Genomic DNA, 11667 nt, shown 5'->3' on the forward strand with positions numbered 1-11667 from the left:
TTCGAAAGATGCAAATAAGAAAAGGGAAAATAAAAATAAAAACCTTTTTAGAATTTAATAGTAAAAATGTGAACACTATGGAATTAGTTTAAATACTACCTGGTCAAAAGTTTAAGACCATACAAAACGAAGCGTTAATCGGTGAACAGGTAACGAAATTTAGTCATTTGTGTTCAAGCATTAACGTTGTCAACATATTCCACTGACATCTCCTATGTTACATTGGGTAAAACCATGGCAAAGGCTAAAACCTTGATAGAGTTTGAACGTAATAGAATTGCCGAGCTACAAAAGCAAAGTCTCTCTCAACATGCTATCGCTGGTGATATTGGGCAGAGTAAAACTGCTGTTGCAAATTTCTCAAAAGACCCTGAGGGATACGGAACGAGAATTTGAAGTGGTTAGCCCAAGAAAATTCCGCCGGTGTTGAGCAGGAGGATTCGACGGGTTGTCCGGCAAGACATCAACCGATCGTCATACCAGATTAAGGCCCTTACGGACGTAGAATGCAGCTCAAGCACAATAATAAGGCATCTATGAAAGAAAGGCTTTAAAAACCGTAAACGTCTTCAAAGGCCACGCCTCTTTCTACACCACGAAACAGCTCGGTTAAACTTTGCCGAGAAGCACCAAGCATGGGACATAGAAAAGTGGAAGAAGGTTTTGTTCTCTGATGAGAAAAAAATTAACCTGGATGTTCCAGATGTCTTCCAACGTTACTGGCACGAGAACGATATCCCACCGGCGACATTTTCTACACGACACAATGGAGGAGGTTCCACCATGATCTGGGGTGCTTTCTCCTTTCATGAAACAACGGAGCTTCAGGTTATACAGGGGCGTCAAACAGCGGCTGGCTGCATTGGCATGTTTAAGAGAGCATCCTTATTGATTGAAGGCCCTTGCTTGTGTGGAAATAACTGGATCTTTCAGCGAGACAACGCTGCAACCCACAATGCCCGGAGAACAAAGGACTTTTTCTTTGCAAATAACGTGATTTTATTGGACCATCCAGCATGTTCGCTCGAACTGACCCTATTGAAAATGTTTGGGGGTGGAGGAAAGTCTATAGAAATGAACGTTAATTCCAAAGCGAAGTTTTGAAGTTATTCGTAATGACGGCTGTGCAACTCACTACTGAGACCTCTTGTTGGACATTTCCTATCCTGTTTAGGACTTTTGACCAGCTAGTATTTAAGCTGATTTCACAGTGTTCACATTTTCTCTATTAAATGCTAAAAAGTTTTTTATTTTTATTTTCCCTTTTCTTATTTACGTCTTTCGAAGCTCTACTCAAATAAGTTGTTGAGTCTAAAAACGCAAAATGCATATTTCTTTACTATGTTCATTGGCCTTAAGATTTTGGCCAGCAGTGTATGTAATCTAATGAAATGTCTTACTGTTTGTGTAGTTATTAATTATAGATACATTATTTCTAGACCACACTTTCCTTTACAGGCTGCAGCACTAGATGTATTAATTGTACAACATACTTTCCATTATAGGCTACAACATTAGTTGTATAAATTTCAGAGCACACTTTCCAGACACATACCAAATATATAAGTTAAAACTCGAAGAATAATCTATTATTTCATAAAAAGGAAGTTATAAAAATCTTAAGATATACTCTTCCTATAATAAAGGGCCAGCATGACCAGGTGGTTAAGGCACTCGACTCGTAATTCGAGGGTCCCGGGTTCGAATCCCGTCTCAAACATGGTCGTCCTTTCAGCCGTGGGGGCGTTATAATGTAATGGTCAATCCCATTATTCGTTGGTAAAAGAGTAGCCCAAGATGTGGCGTTGGGTGGTGATGACTAGCTGCCTTCCCTTTAGTGTTACATTGCTAAATTCAGGACGTTTAGTGGAGATAGCTCTCGCGAAATTTTGCGCGAAATTCAAAAACAAACAATCATATATGAAAACCAAAAACATTTGTCCATAACAATAGACATAAGCAACAACAAGGTCAAAGATGTTGTTTCTATAAAAGAAAATGCATCAGAAACAAGATTGCATTTCAACGGGTATTCTTCACAAAAATGTTTTATTCCAAGTCTTACTTGCTTTCGTACTGAAGTACTTATTGAACAAGAATTTTGTAATGAAGATTGAAATGCTTTCTAATTTCAAATTAATACGTTTATTAGAGGACAGAATAGTTCCATCTGCCAACAGTAGGTAGAAATATCTACCTCTTTGTAAAATTCTTCAAGCCAGTGTCGAAAGATGAAAATTCTATAGCTAACTTTATCAATTGATTTTCTTCCATGAAAAACAAAATATATTTTTCTATTTGTTTGTTCGCGGTATGCTAAATATATAGAATGAACCTAGCTATTGTGTATATTCGCTGAAGTATAATGGTTGTAGTTTTCTGTGTTTTATTGAATATATTCACTCAAATATATAATGGTTGTAGTTTGTTGTGTTTTATTTCTTACATGAAAACTATTTCTTTTTTCTTTATTTGAAGAATGAATTGTGATAATACACAGAAATTTTATAATTTAAAACTATACTGTCTCGTTATTATTGTTCCTTGATATTCATTTGAGACAAAAAAGAAATGTGAGGTCGTTCCATTTTACGTCCATATATTTCATCTATATTGAAAGACTTTCTTGAAAATACAACTAGTATTACCCAGTGAGTTGTAAGTAGAGCAATGATTTATTGCGTATAAAGGCTGGGAATATAAACTGAATGTGTCAGGTGTCTTAACTTTCTGCCCTCGTTCTGGCATACTAATAGAAATTGCTGTTTTTGTTCCAGGAATAATAGTCTTTCAAAATTTATTTTGTTTTCATCGATTCCCATGTAGTTTCACCTTAAAAAATATTCAAAACATTCTCAGTGGAATATTGCAACATGTAGTTTGTGATACGTCACTAAATCTAGTTTATCATAAAATATTGTAGCTAAACCATTACCTCTTCATGTTTCAGAGAATCATAGATCCACAGAATACACACAATATCACAATATTAACTCTACATAAACAGGAAGCGGTATCAAAGCACAAGAGATATCCAGAAGTATTATATTATGAGTACAGGTTAGAAGTCATTCTGTTGGTGAACAGTAAAAGAGAATAAGAGAATTACGAAATAAAGCGACTAAAATGAAAGTAAGGACAGTAGGAAAAACTTAGTTTGTTTTGTTTGTTTGTTTTTTAAATTTCGCACAAAGCTACTCGAGGGCTATCTGTACTAGCCATTCCTAATTTAGCAGTGTAAGACTACAGGGAAGGCAGCTAGTCATCACCACCCACCGCCAACTCTTGGGCTACTCTTTTACCAACGAATAGTGGGATTGACCGTCAGATTATAACGCCCCACGGCTGGGAGGGCGAGCATGTTTGGCGCGGAAAACTTAGTCAAACAAGGTTTGGAGCACAAATTAATTAATTTGCCTTATTTTAGCACATGTTTTATAATTCCAGTTAAACAACTACCCGCATCGGCGAAAACGAAAACAAAACAAATAATTACTTTAGGGTTAGCGATGCGTTGAAACTAAATAGACATATATTGCGTTGCCTGTTAGAAATGAGGGCCTGGCATGGCCTAGCGCGTTAAGCCGTGCGCTTCGTAATCTGAGGGTCGCGAGTTCGCGCCCGAGTCGCGCCAAACATGCTCGCCCTCCCAGCCGTGGGGGCGTTACTCGAGTTAACATCACGAGAGGTCTTGTCATGTCATTCGAATTAACATCACGAGAGGTCTTGTCATGTCATTCGAATTAACATCACGAGAGGCCTTGTCATGTTATTCGAGTTAACATCATCTCTGGTTACTAATGAGAGATAGAGTTATCATCATCTATAGTGTTTTGATGAGAGATGAAGTTACCATCATTTATAGTTACTGACGAGAGATGAAGCAACCATCTTCTATGGTTAATGACGAGAGATGGAGATGTCATTACCTATAATTACTGATGAGAGATGGAGTTACTTACCATCGTCTATGGTTAGTGATGAGATATAGAATTACCATCATATATTATTACTGATAAGAGATCGAATTATCATAATCGAGGTTACTAATGAGAGATGGAGTTATTATCCTGTATGGTTATTGATGAGAGATGGAGTTCTTTCTCATTGGAGTTCATAATTTTGGTGCTAAGAAAATAACTAAATATTTGAACAATTTTGCCTCACGAGAACATGGTGGTTTTCAGTTTATTTATTTGAGTTGTTAAAATTTTTTCATGTTTTATGCAAAACTGTGGTACATTATACAGATCTTAGTAAATACAACATGACGGTTTATGTTAAAAAAAAAGAAAATATTTGCATTAATGGGTCCGCTGTAAATTACAACATTGTGAGTCTGGCAAAGCCAGGTGATTAGAGTACTCGACTTGCGGATAAGAATCTCTGTTTCACCAAACAGCCTCATAATGTGGTGGCCAATCACACTGTTCGTTGATAAAAGAGAAGCCCAATAATTGGCAGCGGGTAGTGATGATTAACTGCATTCCCTCTAGTCTTTCACTGCTAAATTAGTGACAGGTAACTTTGCACGAAATCCAAGAACAGACAACGTTACGAAAATAATGTGCTGTTAGAACCAAGTAATCTCCTGTACACGATAATAAACCAAGTTCGATGTAATAGTGATGAGACAAATATATTAAAATGTAGAATAAAATATTTTAAAATGACTGAACTGTCTTCGTTAAAAGAACAGGAAACAGTTTATATTATACACGTGGCCATGTTCAGGGTTAAACATGTTTATAATACAAAATATTTTAACCACCTTAAGGTGCTTTATTGAATATTTTAAATCTGGTTTAGAAAATTAAAAAAACAAATAACATAGAGTTAAGCCTAATTTACATTTTGAACAATTGCATAATATATTAGACAACTCTTACACAAAAACGCCTCTACCATCTGGAAACCCAACAACATTGTTACAAAATACTCTTAGTCAAATTTGACATGTAATTGGATAACAATAGCCCCAGGCTGTACATTAACAAAATTTCACATTTAAATGTGCCTGTGGTGAAAAGTTGTTTCTCTGAGACAATCTTTTTTTAAGATACATTCATTCAATTACCGCCTTATAGATTACGTTTAAGAAGCAATAAAGTTTCTTTTTTGGAGTTTGAATAAGATAATATATAGTATATGATGATTATGACATAAACCCTGAGCAGAAATTAGCCTGAATCACATTTTCAAACTCAAAGTAATCGACTTTACACTATAATATCTAGAAGATAACGCACCTTATGTTACACAGGATATGACTTAATCTCTGTCAAACTTTATAATATTCTTGATGTAGTTATATAATTTCCCATTTTATGAAATTTATCATATTATATCTTTTGAGACATGGCGAGAGGAATCTGTTTCCGTTACCACACGTTATGGGTTGAAAACAAATGGTGAAGTCAATCCTTGTCCAAGTTTGTAAATATTACGAAAATAATATATTTATCATAATACATCATCGCTGTTCTTACATACTTACAATAGACTAATTAAACAACTAAAATAACAACAATATTATTAATCACATCAAAACTTGTTTAATATCGAACACTTTAATCTTTCGGCGCAGAATTATTCTGTCTTAAAATATTAACTCATATTTTTAGTCTAATAATTAATTGTTCTAAGAGTTTGGTTTGATAATTTCATACCTGATTTGTAGAATAAAAACACCACGGTATTAATACAGAAAACATCCTAATTTTAACTGCATATTTATTAGTTTTCAGCGATTAGTTGTAAAAAACATCAGAAGAGAATTTTTTTAAAAATATATTTTTGAGTCAATGTTTTGTTACAATATTTAGTTGATTGTTTTATCTCGTGTTAGACAATAGTTAAGTAAGATTTTTCCTTTTTCTTCTATCTAATCATCAAGGAAACGAAACGACACGAAACCTTGGCAGGGGTTTAGTGTAGAAAGAGAGAAGTCTAAGGAATTCTCTCCCCACAGGGGTGTTCAGAAACGTCGTAGTTCCTCTTTCTACTCGCTCGTGGAAATTTATTTATCTGTACGTGGGAGTTTTCCTGTATTTTAAATTGGCATTGTTTGAGACAAGGAAGTGAAAAGATTTGGATGTTATTTGCTATAAGGTTTAGTAGGCTAAGGATAAATATTTTGAATGACCACCTGATCGGTGACTACTTTGTGAGGTTTACTGAGTCCCTGGTACATTCGATCCAATATAATGAATAGAAAGTAATCACTCTTGCGTCTGGTGTGTTTTAAACTTAAAAGAATGTTACTCGTTTGCTCGAATAATACAGAAGTTTTTTTATCTGTGTGGGGGGGGGTGTTTTCTTATAGCAAAGCCACATTAAGCTACCTGCTGGGCCCACCGAAGGGAATTGAACCCCTGATTGCAGCGTTGTAAATGCGTAGACATACCGCTGTACTAACAGGGGTATAGGGTTGTGTGTCTGCATGATTTTATAAGCTACTACTACTGATAACTAAGCGTTTGACAACATTAAGAAATTGATCGTCTAAGTAAAAATATGTTAATGAATTTTATACCTCTTGAGTGATGTAACTTGGCCTTCATATGTGAGATTATTTTTATACTAATTAAATATAATTGTTGAGACAAGATGTTTCCAGATGGCTCGATGACAGGCTTGTGAACTCTTATTATTGACAAGATGTCTCCAGATGGCTCGATGACAGGCTTGTGAACTCTTATTATTGACAAGATGTCTCCAGATGGCTCGATGACAGGCTTGTGAACTCTTATTATTGACAAGATGTCTCCAAATGGCTCGATGACAGGCTTGTGAACTCTTATTATTGACAAGATGTCTCCAGATGGCTCGATGACAGGCTTGTGAACTCTTATTATTGACAAGATGTCTCCAGATGGCTCGATGACAGGCTTGTGAACTCTTATTATTGACAAGATGTCTCCAGATGGCTCGATTACAGGCTTGTGGACTCTTATTATTGACAAGATGTCTCCAGATGGCTCGATGACAGGCTTGTGAACTCTTATTATTGACAAGATGTCTCCAGATGGCTCGATGACAGGCTTGTGAACTCTTATTATTGACAAGATGTGTCCAGATGGCTCGATGACAAGCTTGTGAACTCTTATTATTGACAAGATGTCTCCAGATGGCTCGATTACAGGCTTGTGGACTCTTATTATTAACAAGATGTCTCCAGATGGCTCGATTACAGGCTTGTGAACTCTTATTATTGACAAGATGTCTCCAGATGGCTCGATGACAGGCTTGTGAACTCTTATTATTGACAAGATGTCTCCAGATGGCTCGATGACAAGCTTGTGAACTCTTATTATTGACAAGATGTCTCCAGATGGCTCGATGACAGAATTGCGAACTCTTATTATGGATGTTCGGAGTTTGATACCTTTGGTAGGCAAAACACAGATAGCCAGTGTGGAGTTTTGCACTTAAAAGACACAAACATTTGATTTCTTGACCGATTTGAGGTCTAAATAGAGTTTTTCGACTTAGGATTGATGTAACTGACCACTTTCAAGGGCTCATAAGTTAGTTTATTCAAAAAGAATAAGTTTGAGGATAGGGTGATAAAGATTTTGATGAATAATAAAATCAAATCGGATATACTCGTGCCCCACGCTTGATATTGTTGGCACACAAAGATATAGCTAATAAAAAATAGAAACAAATGTCTTTTAAGTTACTTTATTCTGATCCTGTCTAAAAAAATTGCAAGTGTTGCGGCTATTGAGGATTCTCTCTTCTTTCATGTAAACGAAAGTTAAAAACGTTCGATTTATATCGTTATATATAAGTTGCACCGAGGTGTGTGTGTGTGTGTAGGATCAATATGAAATAATTCTATATTTCATGTTCCATATGTGTATCTGAGGAAATGCTATTATCCTTGGGAATGTAGAAAAATAAGTATTTTCATGTAAACATGATAAATGTGTTCGTAGTTGGTTTGTTCAATAAATGACTGAGTGGAAGAAATATGTCGTGAAACGTATCCCAGAACGTGTATGGGTATTTACACTTTTATTGATAAGAATAAAACAACGTTTCGACCTTTCTAGATCATTTTCAGGTTAAGAAAGAGAGGGTTTGAATGTGACCATTGACGGACACATGTGTTAGGGACGAGAGTATAAAAGGGCACGGGATGGTAGAGGGCGCTGCAGGTGGATGTTAAGTTATTAATTAGAATAGGTATAAAAGTGTTCCAAGTAGATTTCTCGTCATCAAGAATTATGTACTGAAATACAAATAAACTAGAGAGTAGAATAGTTCAGGGGTTTGTTGATGTTAAATATTACTTGTATGTGTATGACAAACAACAATTTACATTTATAGACTAAAATAAACAGTTTAAATCAGTGATTCTTAACCTTGTTAGAGGTACTGAAACCCGGAAGTTTCGTACTTGCATTCACTGAACCCTTCGTAATTGGAAAAATAAAACATGATTTTTCAAATTCAAAACATAAGTAGATATTTTATTAGTGCACAAAATGAGCTATGCATCAGTTGCACACAATATCACTGTGTTCAAAGAACAAGACCAACAAAATAACATGAATTTCACACAAAAACAAACAAAACTCAATGAATATTTACTGCAAATCAATATGACTTTTGTTGTTGCCTTTAGAGAAAAGTTAAGAAATGCACAGCTTCACCTTGGCAAGTGCCACTCTTATATCATTTTCGCAACAAAGTCTGTTCCTTTTCTTTGTTTTATGTCTACCATCTCGAAAGGATTCCTTGCAAAGATGCGTTGTAACAAACGGTATGAGCATCTTAAGGGTTTTCTTAGCAATAAGGGGGTACGCTACGATTTGGTGACACCAAAACGTTGAGAGCGTTGTTGTTCTGAAAAGTTGCTGTTGTACCTGTCTCTGCTGTAGTTCAATGGTTTCGTCGAGGTATTCATTATTGACATCTGCTGTCGCAACACTAAACGTGAACGACTGTCTCACCCATGTTGGATATGACTCTCTGGTGGGGAAGTATCCATCGAGAGACTTTGCGAGCTCATCTAAGTGCATGGCAATTGCTTGCTTCAGTTCCCCGGGTACAGAAATGTCTCCGATTTCATACACATCTTCGATCTTACTTATACAGTCGTCCAGCAGGGGAAAGTTTGCGAAGTTATCATTCTCTGTTCGTTGTTTCCATAACGGTGGCTTTTCTGAAAAGCCTTCAGGTTTTCTTCCGCTTCGATGATGTTGACTCCACCGCCCTGCATCTGTTGATTGAGAGCATTGAAGATATCGGCCATGTACGCCAAAATGAGAATGAACTCAAATTTTTCGAAGCAATCTGCATGACAATGTTGGTGCTTTCGCAAAAACAGAGCTAATTCCACACGCATGGCAAAAACACAATTCAGCACTTTTCCCCGAGATAACCACCAAACGTTAGAATGGTACAGAAGTACCTCGAAAGCTCTTTGAAGATGCGGTGCTTCAGAGCACTATTTCGCACAAAGTTCACATATTTTACTACAATTTTTAATACTTCTGCCAGTTTTGAAGGTAAGGTTTTTGTCGCCAACGCATGCCTGTGCAGAACACAGTGAGTTACAATGATGTGTGGTGCATCGGCTTTCACCAGCGCACCAAAACCGGAGTTTCGTCCCAGCATGACAGGAGCTCTGTCCGAACAAACTGCAGAAACCATATCCCTTGAAAGATCGTTGTCTCTGAATAAGTCATCCACAAGTTTCTTCACGTCGGCTGCCTTTGTTGTTGTTGTAAGAGGTTTACAAAATAAAAAAAAATCTTTTATCTTGTCGTTCTTCACATAGCGCAAGAATACAACAAGCTGGCTTAGATTGGAAACGTCGGTGGTCTCGTCGAGTTGAAGGCTGAATTTTGCTGGACTTGAAATCAGATCTGCAACTACCTTGAGCAAAGATGTCATCTATTCTGCTGCTGATGGTGTCATTTGAAAGAGGAATTTGGGATAGCTTATTTTCAGCAGGTTTTCCCAGCATAATATTCGCCATTTTCAACGCAGCTGGTTTTACGAGTGCTTCACTAATGGTGTGTGGTTTGCCCCGCTTTGCGATCAAGTACGGTTTGTCAATGGGTACAAAGCTGAGAACAGGCAAAGTAACCTTTTTTATTGAACCTGGCTCTCTTTACCTTGAATTCAGCAAGTGTTGTGTTCTTGTATTTCCCATCTCCATGCAGCTTTAGGGAGTGATCTCTTAGTTTTGTCGGTGCTAGACTAGAATTGCTTAACTTGGCATTGCAAATCATGCATCGAGGACGCTGACTCCCATCATGTTCCGTTATACACGTGAATCGATATTGTACATATTCGTCCGACCACTTTCTGTTTTTGCCCGACATAGTTAGTATGAATGGATTGAAAGATTAGGAAGAAAATCACAAATGATGCACGATTACTACAGTCACAAGTCGACTGCTAAGCGCACGAAGTTCCCTGCAGCACAGATATTAAGGCCAAGTGATGTGATATAACCAGCCGCAGCTAATGATGGCCAAGTGGAGCGTGACGTCACGAATCATACGAGTGGGGTGAACGGAACGGACACACAAACAGCGTTGTGTCTTGACCTCCGCCGAACTCCTGAGACTGACTCACCGAACCCATGGGGTTCGATTGAACCCAGGTTAAGAACCACTGATTTAAATAATATCACAATTTCTGTCCTTGAAAATAAAAGTCATTTCAAAATATATGAATAAATTATGAAGAATAATGTGTAAAGTTAGTGCATTATCCTAACCTGTAAGAACACTGTTTTGGATGTCAACCAGCAGACACTGTTAATGATAGGAAGTACACGTGGCTAACACGTATATCAATAGACGGCTAGTTCAGCCTGGTGATAGACGAAATGTTCCATATCAACTTCCATCCTTCCGGTAGCCAAGATACTATTCAATCAACAAACTTCAACAGGTGTTAATTCAATCGAGGAGGAAGCTTATGTGAACCAATGAGTAAAGAAATAAGAAGGAATCGACTTGTTATAATTTGAATATGTCGCTTATAGTGCATTAAGTTCATCAGTGCATGTGTAAGAAAACACACATTGAACATATTTCGTTATGTTTTGCCTTTCATTAATTACCGATTTTAATTGAATCCTGTCTTTGTCAGAAGTTTTCCAGTCTTTCCAACGACTTTGGAAAACAAAGAATATCGTATTTCCTCCCACATTTTCTAACAAATATTTTAATATTCTATGTTATCAGTAGCGTATCCAACACACTTTATACGGTACTTTTAACTGAAGCTTTCAAGTTACCAATTCCTGAGCGTTTAAAAATTGTAAACATAATTATGTGCTCAAATAATGATATACATATAAAAGATAAAACCAAGTGACCACTGTGGTTTAATGAGCTGTTTGTTCATTAAATTAGAAAGATCTATAGATATCAAAAGTCTTTCTACATTAAACGTATTTTAATGATTGATGCATATTTCCGTAAATAAGTTGCGTGTCTAATGGTTGCCTGGTTTATCAATAAACTAAATTGGCCGATAGGATATTACAAAAAAAAAAAAATATCCAAACTGTTAATTTCAAACAATAAGCCACAATAAGTTAAAATTTAATATGCACAGCCACAAGTAACTCATCTGATGAAACTATAGATAGCGCTGTAATAACAATCATTAGAATTATTTTGTAGATTTCCT

This window comes from Tachypleus tridentatus, chromosome 1 (genome assembly GCF_004210375.1).
Source record: "Tachypleus tridentatus isolate NWPU-2018 chromosome 1, ASM421037v1, whole genome shotgun sequence".
NCBI classification, from domain to species: Eukaryota; Metazoa; Arthropoda; class Merostomata; order Xiphosura; family Limulidae; genus Tachypleus; species Tachypleus tridentatus.